Here is a 10100-nt window from a genome sequence, read left to right on the forward strand (position 1 = left end):
CTCTAGTAAAGACCAGGTAGTAACCAATTATGAACTGTTACACCAAAACTCTTCACATTTATGAACCAGTTCAGCACAAAGCATGTTTACCAACAGATTCAAATATCCTTTGTTTTTTGCAAAAAGAAGTCAAAAGTACAAACCTACATCCAGTAATCAAGGCTTTGGTATTTTTATCTCACCGAGAAAAGACCTAGATGTCCAATGAGTTCAATCCCATTTACCATCCAAGCAAAACTTTACAGTTTCAGGTTCCCAAAGACTTTGAAAGCTTTTTTTAACAAGTTCCTATGAGAACTTTGAGACAGACAAGATTAACCATCACTTTAAGTCATCTTTTTGCTAAGTAATTGCAACAGAGGTAACAGGAGCTTTTTTGCCCTTCAGCAAACCTCGAGAGAACAAAAGTTTCACATTTCATGCTGATACCTTTAAAGACGTGTCTAACTTAATTAAACCAACAAACTTAAATCACTTTCAATACTGAATTATGTTCCACCTGGATCCTCCCCATTGCCAATTTTTACCTGAGACACTGGTGGGGAAATCTGGAGTGGGTGGTGGTAGGTCCAGGGGGCGCTCTTCCTCCCTCGTTGATGGCGAGGGGAGGAGAGGGAGCCATGGTGCCTGAGGCACCGAGGATGGTCTAGAAGCCAGTTCTGCAGACCGCAGCCAAGGTGGCTCAGAGTCAGGAGGTGGGGGAGGGGGAGGCAGAAGAGGAGAAGCACTGCCAGAAGGCAGAGCAAGCGTTCCCGGTTCTAGAGCTCATCAGCTCCAGAGGAGCAGACGCCATGTTTTCCCGCCGACAAGGGGGGAATAGGCAGTCCATGTTGGGCCAGAGAAGACAGGGAAATTTCCCCAACACAAAGGGAGTTTCAGCAGCTGCTTGGGAAGATTCTTTAACGTCCCTGCCTCCAGGTAGACTAATCACAGTTGGCTCCAGTCACAGCCATTGACCCAGGAAATGAGTGAGGGAGAAGCCCCCAACTCTATGAGGAGGAGGGACAGAGAGAGAGAGTGCGAGTCCCCTTTGTCTGGGAGAGCCTGTGTTTTCTCCAGCAGCCCAGGTTTACTGGAGGAGGCCTATTTAGATAATTATCATCCAGTATGTCAGGAGGGGGTTTACTAGGTAAACACATTCTGCAAGAGGCCCTTAGGTCGGGGCCCTGGGGTAGGGCGATGGAGACATAGGTATGCGCAATGAAGTTAGCTCAGGTCCATTTGCCCTGTTTCCTGCCCAAGAGATCTAACTGATAGATCCCACCGAGGCCATGCAGTGTTGCAGGAGCTCAGTTCTTTCCTAAATTGTGCAAACTGAATTGTTTCCAGTGGGTGAAAAGGCATCCCAAGGGAGAATCCTTGGGGACTGAAGAAGCCCCCATGCTAGAGAAGGTCCATTACTGAAGAAAATCCACCGCCCCCCCGAACTCCCAGGTGGTGTCCCACAAGTAGGATATGTCAGAGGTTCCTGGTGTCAAAGCAACCCAAGGCGTCCCCCAAAACAAAATCGCTATGATTGCTATCGCCTTTAAGGGCCCCTGTAGGAGGGAGGCCTGCCCTCCCCCTTTCCCCATCGTATTCTGGACTCGATGGGTGTCAGCAATGGACAGAAATACCATGCCTAGAAGGTCCTGTTCACGCCTTATTTTACCTTGCCTTGAAGAACCCACTGTTTTTAACCCATGGAGAACACAAGAAAAGTTTTACAAAGGGAAATTACCCAATTTTGTAGCATAAGTAGTTAGTAGAGGACATTGACCGAAAACAGTAAAGACAGAAACCCGTCATGGTTCTACGTGGCATCGCAACACATGTAGTCTTTACAGCCTTTTCTCGGGAAACGGTCCCCGGGTGGGTTTTAGTGCAACCAGGTACTAGTTTTGGCCAGTGCCAAGGGGGGGAGGGGTCACATTAGACCAATGAGGAGGAAACCTCACGTGGGAGTCTTAAGATTGGCAGCCGTCCTGGAGACTTAGGTGGCTGTCCTGTGCCCAAGACAACTTTGTATAAGGACAGGAATAAAGAGAGGGCAAAAAGTTTCTCGGTCTCATTACCATTCCCACCAGGGTACTAACTTCCAGCCAAAAGGCAGGCTTTTTCCTCCCCATAGAGTAGCCACGGGTGAGAGGACTACAGCCTAAGCAATGGACAGCAAAGTGTTCCAGTAAGACTGTAATCCTCCAAGAGCCCCTGGAATGGAAGTAAAGGAAGAGGAGAGGAAATACTCACCCAGTTTGCAGAGAAGCTCAAAGTGCAGAGGAAAAGACTGCAAGCCCCACGTTTGGGTGCCATATGATGTAGTTTAGGATATAGGTGAGGTTTGGTGGGGTGAGGTCTGGACCCGATGAAGAAGAAAGAGTTCTTGAGACGTCTTTGGTGCAAAACGGTGGTTTTATAAAGGCCCAGGGACAGAATCCATGGGCAGAAAGAGCGGCTGCCCCGGGGTTCTGCGCCCTGCCTCATTATATACTTGGGAGTTGGGGGTAGGGAAAAAGAGAGGTTTTCAAAAGATTTCATATGCTAAAGATGAATCAGGAGATACTGGAGGCGTTTGCCATTGTCAAGTTAAGGTTGTTTTTCCCTTTGGTAGGACATTAACATTAAGACAGTTGGGAACTTCCTGGAACTGGCCAACTTATCCCACCCAGCAGTGTGTGTGTGTGTGTGTGGGGGGTGTTTGCAGGGTGTCAGCTTGTGCTTTGTCCCTTAGCTAGCCTTCTGCTTCCTTATCATTGGCATTAGCATGGGCACTTCCTAGGAGGGGCATTAGTCTGCCCACCAGCACACTATGATCTCAGATGACAAGGAAAGTTGGGTGCCCCCTTTCCGCCCCCCAATCTTTTCAAATCTTAACAGTCCCGTAAAAGTAAACCACTACGTCCAGGCGCAATCAAGACAAAGGCAAATCAGAACCCTAGGGCGCTCCATCCATGTCCATACAACTGCCCAAGTGCTAGGCTCTCCAGAGTAGCTGTTCTGTTTAGTTTTCCAGACCTGGCTGTTTTCCCTCCCAAGGCCGACTTTGACTGCAGAAATCCCATCCAGGGGGAAGCGCCCAGCGGTGGAGGGAGGGAAGGCGGTGGCAGAGTGGGGAGCCTGGGACCCCACTAACCCCCTGCGGAGAACTCTGAGCCTGGTCTAAGTGAGCAGAAGGGGTGGTCTCCTTTGGCCCTGCCCTCAACAGCGGGACCCTTGGGCGCCTCCCCGCGCGGCCACGAGGGGGCGCGCCATCCCTGTCCTAGGAGCCCGCGTGGTGAAGCAGCAGGCCCCGGGATGTTTTCAGCGTGTGGGGTGTTGCGGGCAGGTGTCAGCCCGAGGGCCCAGAGGTTGCGGACTTTTGGTTTCCCCCTTCCCCCCGGGGTGTCCAGGACTGGGGGGTGCGGTGGGGCCTGGTTTGAGCTCCACAGGTACAGCCGTCGCACTCTGTCTCCTCCAAACCAGGTTCTGACGAGAAAGAGAGAGCGAGAGCGAGAGCTGTATCTGCGCTTTGCGGGCTGGTCGAAAGTCCTCCCTCATGTTCTTCTCTGGCTGGAGCAGCCTTACCCGTGCTGGGTGGGGGGGTGTGGGGTGGTGTGGTGTGTGTAGGGTTTGGGGGGCCAGAGCTGCAGGGAGAGGAAGGAGGAGTGGTAACCAAATCAGGAGATGGAGGAGACTGGGAAGGTGAGGAAGGATGTCAAGGCAGGGCAAGGGAGAAGAAGGGGGAGAGGAGAGGGGGAAGAGGAGGAAGGGGGGCTGGAGGAGGGAGAGGAGGAGACTTGAGGAGACTTGAGTGACATATGTTTTTGCTTCTCTCACGTAGATTTCTAGTTGTGGAATTGCTGGGTCCTATGGCAAGTTGTGTTGAACTCTGAAGAACTCTCAAAGTGGCTTCCAAAGGGATTCTTTTATTTTACGTTCCCACCAGCAATATAGGACGGTCCAGTTTCTCCACATCCTCAGCAACGCTTGGTTTTGTCTTTGGAACATAAGCGCACTAGTTGGTGTAAAATGATACCTGGTTTTCCTTCCATTTCCCTGAGGACTAATAACATTGATTACCTTTTTATGTGCTTATGAACCACTTATGTGTCTTCTTGGGTAACATGTGTATTCAACTCTTATACTGGCTTAAACAAGTGTGTTGCTTCTGCCCATTGAGTGAGTTCAAAGTACTCTTGTCTCTCGTGAATGTGAGTCCTCACTGGGTGTTTAATCCGCAAATAATTTTCTCCTACTCAGTGGCTTCTCTGTTCCTTTTCTCAGGGGTAAAGTTTGATGCAAAAAAGGTCTTCATCTTCAGTTTTTCTCTTACGTATTGTACTCTTGCTGTGGTGATTTGGAACTCTTTGCTTAATGCAAATTCCTGACCATTTTCTCCCACGTATTCCTCTTGAATGGTTGTTCTGGCTCTTATTCTTAGGTCTGTGACCATTTTGAGTTCATTGCTATGTAAGGTGTGATTTCCAGCAGCAGCTGTGGGGGAGCTTTGTCCTGACAGGTGCAGGAGAACCTGGGGGTCACATTTGTTTCAGAGTTAGTCTCCCCCGGGCCAGGAATGGGGATTTCACCCTGCTGCATCTGTTAGTGAAGGGCTGAGTGCCTTTGGGGAAGGGAGATAAATGGGGCTGGGGGTCATATACTGCATGTATTCCCCATTCCTGGGACTGGGTACAAAGGAGCTCCAGGAGCCCCAAAAACAGTCCTACTCACAGGTGTCTTTAGAAGCACAAACACACTGAGAGCAGGAGAGGATAACACAGAAAGGATCACAGGGATCCCAGGGGACCTGGGTTGCGTTCTAGAGGGTCTTCTATGGGTGGATGGGAAAGAGGACTCGCACACAGCAGGAACTCAGGAAACATGCCCAGAAGGAGTGGAGCAGATTGAAGGCATGTCCCAGAGTTTGAACTATTTTTCCAACATGAAAATCATGGTATATGCCTGCTTCAAAGATGCTGGGGGAACTCATGCTGCCTCAGTGGGGAGAGCGTGCAACTCTTCATCTCAGGGTCATGCATTAGAGCTCCACAATGGTCATGGAGCCTAGCTGAAATTAAAAAAATGATAATAATAAATTAAAAAATACACAAGTGCATGCGTCAGGAATCTGGAATTACTCCCCCTAAGGAAAGGATGGGGCAGCTACCTTAGTCCTTGCAGATCAAGAGCCATTTTGAGGCTTAGAGAATCCTAACAGTTGCTTGATATTTCCTTAGATCAACCCAGAGACCCTACACTTTTAGTATTTGTTGGGTTTCCCGTGTGGGGTCAGAGGTCCACTGGCAGACAAAAGTTGACACGCGGAGTACAGAGTAGACCAAGAAACAGAATATTACCTGGATGCACCACTTTACTCTCTATCCTCACGGCAGTCTCACTGAAAATGGGAATGGGCAATCAAAATCTCTGGTATTCAACACAGGTTAGGAAAAAATGGAAAGTTTGGGTTAACAGTTTAAATTATTGTGTCCTCAGATTGACTTTGATGGCAAGTGGAGACTCTGTTGAACGTTTTCTAGGTTCTGCAGGTGGAAGTGAGGGGCTAAGGGACAAAGCAATTATATAACTCAGAGTAACTTTGGTAACTTAGTATCTTCAAACTTGACACAGTTTTCTTTCATTTTGTCTGATCCCATGTTCTCATGCTTGAGTCTAAACACATGTGTACGAGGAAGTTGATATCAGTACCACACCTAAAATCCATACCACTAAATATCACAGTGTTTATTCCTAATGGTCCTTTAGGCTCGTTTCTAACTGCCGGCAGCTACGTTATGGCTCACTCTCAAGGCAGCCCATTCTAGCCACGTGTGCACTTCTCTTTGGCCCCACCTCCAGGTTAAGCAGTGCATCTGAGCTGGCTCCATCACTGGGGGAAGGATGTAGGTCAGACATGTAGTTTGGCTGGGAGTCAGCAAAAAGAAAGCATGCTTATCAGTGCGTTGATTCCAGAGAGGACCATTGCATTGCTTTTTAAAAAATATTTTATGTACTTATTTGAGAGAGAGCGATTGAGAGAGCAGAGTGGTGGAGGGAGGGGGAGAGAGAGAGAGAAGCAGACTCACCATTGAGCAGGGAGCTGCACATGGGGCTTATCCCAGGTCCCTTGGATCCTGACCTGAGCCACAGACTGACGCTTAACCAACTGAGCCACCCAGGTGCCCCTTAAAATAATTTTTAAAAATTTCCGGTATGCTTAACATACAACATTACATTAGTTTCAGGTAAGAGCATGGTATTTATTTTTTATTTGTTTTTTTTTTAAGATTTTATTTATTTATTTATCTAGAGCACGGATTAAGGGCAGAGGGAGAGGGAGAAAGAATCCCAAGCAGACTCTGCATTGAGCATGGAGCCCAAACTGGGGTTTGTTCCCATGACCCTGAGATCGTGACCTGAGCCAAAATCAAGAGTCAGACGCTTAACCGACGTAGCCACCCTGGTGCCCCTTGGTATTTGTAAGAATAATATGTTTAGCTTTCTCTCTGAAATAGGTACTGAGTAATGAGCAAGGCTGAGAGAAACCATGGTAGCCATAGGTGCCAAGGTCAGATTGCCCAAAATGTACCACAATGGCATAGTTATTATTTTGAATTGACGCTACTTGAATAGCAACTGGTGCAAGGACACTCAAACCCTCCTCTGTCTCCCTGAAAGCAGGAAACCAATCTCCCATATGAAAAAGGCACCCCCTGTACTAAGAAGTAAAAAGACATCCTTCTCACCAGGGCCTTTAAAGCAGAGGTTCTGAATTCTGCGTAGAACTCACTCCAAATTAGAGCTCCCAAACATCCCTCGGAAATGTATTGTCTCCTTGTCTAAAATGCATAAAAACTTTCTGCCTTAATACTTTATATTTCTTTAAAGGTCTGAATTTCAATATCAGTTCTTCATGCATATTCAATGTCTCAGAAAAACTGAATTCTTAGTTAAGCTGGAAGACCTTAAAGGATAACAGAGGAACTTTTCCTTCCCTGCATACATTTTCCTAGGGAAATTAAATTGGATTCTTGCTGATTTACAAGCTTTACCTAAACAATGTGGGGAAAAGAAGGGAAACAGTTTTCCTTGAAGTTGGTCATTTCCTTTCAGTGGAGCTGGCCTAGAAAGAAAGAAAGAAAGAAAAAGAAAGAAAGGAAGGAAGGAAGAAAGAAAGAAGAAAGAAATAAAGAAAGAAAGAAAGAGAAAGAAGAAAGAAAGAAAAGAAAGAAAGAAAGAAAGAAAGAAAGAAAGAAAGAAAGAAAGAAAGAAAGAAAGAAAGAAAGAAAGGGGGAGGGAGGGAGGGAAGAAAGTATCCTGGTCAATTTTCCTTGTAAACATCTCGTGAAGAACCTGTTGGTGAACACCCAAGTGGTGGTGAATGTTGGGAGGGCCCCTCTCTGGCATGCTTTCAGGAGGGTGTATCTGGTGTGTATAGAACTATTTAGGGAACCAAACCTAGAATCTGTAGATTATGGCCTTATTCACTAGAAATGGTCACATCAGCTATGTAAGCATAGCCATGGGAAATCACCCCAAACAGCTCTTTGTGTGGTGACCTCACACATCACTTAGAGACCATGTATGTTTCGTCTGGGCCAGAGCATGTCCTCATATGGGAAGTCGGTTCTTGCAGTAAGTGTTGGTGGTCTCAGTTGCTTTGCTGGTATTGTGAGTAAAACTTGATCCTGGGTAAGACTTATGATTAGTGGGGACTGATTTGGCAATGCAACCTTTTACGTCATTCCCATATTCTTTGGATGTGCTCTTATGCAATTCTCCGGGCTTTCTTGAAATAGTTGCCATTGGCCAAAATTGAAGCAGGATAACCTATGTACAGAGTGACTGGTGGATGATGGATTTCGTGGCCATTATGGCCAAATTTGTTGCTAAGGTATCTTCCCAAACCATGTATTGTTCTTTTACACATGCCCATTTGCAACTCCAAAAGCCCAAAGCCATTTTTCCCTGCCCTACCTTGTGGTCTTTGTCATCAATTCCCTGGAAGTTCAGGATTATAACAGCTCTCATTATCTTTTTTAAGATTTTACTTACTTATTTGACAGAGACAGAGAGAGAGAACACAAGCCGGGGAAGCAGCAGAGGGTGAGGGAGAAGCAGGCTTCCCAGTGAGCAGGGAACCCAATGTGGGGCTGGATCCCAGGACTCTGGGATCATGACCTGAGCTGAGGGAAGATGCTTAACCTACTGAGGCACCCAGGTGCCCCAACAGCTCTTATGAAATCCCAAACCCCATCTATCCTAACTCACTATTTTGTTTTATACAATTTCCCATAGTTAGGAAAACAGCAGGGATAAGAAAAGAGGAAGTACAGGGAGCAATCTTACCTTGAAAAAGTACATCATTTTGGGGAAATCTGCCACACCACACACGAGTGAAAAATTGTTCCCTGAGCCCTGGCTTAGCCTTAGCTGATGGCAATTCCCTTACGCAAAATCACCAGGAACACACCTCCCATGAAGCAAGTTGGGGTTTTTATTCCTTGCAGCCAGAAAGAACACACCCCATGGTCTCAGGAAGAGGGTGTTAGAAAGAACCTATTGTAGATAGGAAATGCCCTTCACAGTGTCCTTCATGTGACAAGGGCTAGGGAACATCACGTGAAGGTGAGGAACAGATGTTTACTGTGGTTCTTTGATTTTTGTTTTTTTTTTTTTACACCCAACATCATCAACTAATTTATTTGGAATCAGAATTAAAAGAACACTTGACAGTTGAGAAATATTTATTCTGATCCAGTTGTACAACTAATCTAGGTGAAATCACCAAATAAATTTTACATGGTTTTTCCAGGACTGGGGCTTCTCCATGACTTCACATTTAGGATCTTCAAATGTGAAGTCCGGGAACGTATTCATGTCTGCTTTACCATACGTTAGCTTAAGCTTCAAAAGCTCCCTCTCTAGGTCTTGCTGGTGCTCTGGGCCAGAATCAGCGGGTCCTCCAGACGCCCGTAGCTTAGTTCTGTATTCTCTAATCTTGTCCACGATGAGTTTCTGCACAGGATCAAGTTCCTTATTAAATGGCACTGCGGTAACACCAATGTTGCTCCTCAAATGAACTGAGGCTGCAGACCGAATGAGAGAGGAGAACCTGAAGAGCCTCTGAAGCATCAGGGTGATTCTGTGACTTGCACTCAGTCCTGAGCTGCCAAAGCTTCTGCTGCCTCCACAGTTCTACTTCCAGCCGTGGCTCCTTCCCCACCCGCCATCGCCGTGCATTTTCGCTTTTTTTTTTTTCCCTTGATAGAGATTAGCATACGTGTTTCTAAACATGAAAAACCCGGGAAAGTAGAGATAAGCATCTGAACTAGTTCTCTATTGATGCATATTAACAATTAGAAAACCAGTGGTTTAAAGCAACCAACACTTGTTATCTCGCAGTCCTTTGGCTCAGGAGTTTGGAATGACGAGGGTGGGTTCTCTGCTCACGGAATTGGTCAGGAAGTCGTCCCCACCTGAACAGGTCTGATAGTGACCTTGTTGTGGTTCTCTCTCTGAGGAGGGCCTGCCCTCACCATCTCACTCCTCTGGGATCCTCTTCCCTGACCTCATTTCTGTCTGTCATGATGCTTTCAGCTTACCAGGTGGCTTAGGAGGAAGGCTAGAACTGTGGAGCCCCAGACATGATCTCTGCTGTGTCTTCTCCAGGAGGAGACTAATGACTAATAAAGAAATGACCCCCATGAGGGCTGACATCCCCCAGCAATTAGAGCAGAGGAGGAAACCTACAGGGAAAACAGAGGCCCTAAAAACCCAAATCCCGGAAGCAGGATCCACATCAGGTAGGAGCCCTTCCCAGAAATGTCCCCATTCTCCATTGAAAGCCACTTTGGGTGAAGGATGTGAGCACCGGATCTTTCAGAGTCTCCATCCTCGGCTCTTTGTTTAAAATGGGCTTTTTCCATTCGTGAGAATCTCCTTGGAGTTTTATCAGAAATGCAGCTTCGTGGGCCTTATCCCCAGGGCATTCTAACAGGCACCACAGTGAATCTAATGAAGGTGTTTTTTAGCTCTGCAGCTGGTGCCCAGGGACGGGACCCCTGTCTGCTGCATGATATCCCATTTCCCATCTAACATTCCAGTGGTTCGTGCTGCCTTCTCGGAGTTCTATTCTACAT

At 46.9% G+C, this 10100-nt stretch overlaps 1 pseudogene; it reads right to left on the minus strand.

Annotated features, from left to right (window-relative positions):
• Positions 1-8760: 8760 nt before the first annotated feature.
• LOC102750689 (ATP synthase peripheral stalk subunit F6, mitochondrial pseudogene) lies at positions 8761-9201 on the minus strand (annotated as a pseudogene).
• Between the last annotated feature and the right edge of the window lie 899 nt (positions 9202-10100).

Source organism: Leptonychotes weddellii, unplaced genomic scaffold, assembly GCF_054177405.1.
Source record: "Leptonychotes weddellii isolate Sample4059 unplaced genomic scaffold, ASM5417740v2 HiC_scaffold_500, whole genome shotgun sequence".
In the NCBI taxonomy this organism is placed as follows: domain Eukaryota; kingdom Metazoa; phylum Chordata; class Mammalia; order Carnivora; family Phocidae; genus Leptonychotes; species Leptonychotes weddellii.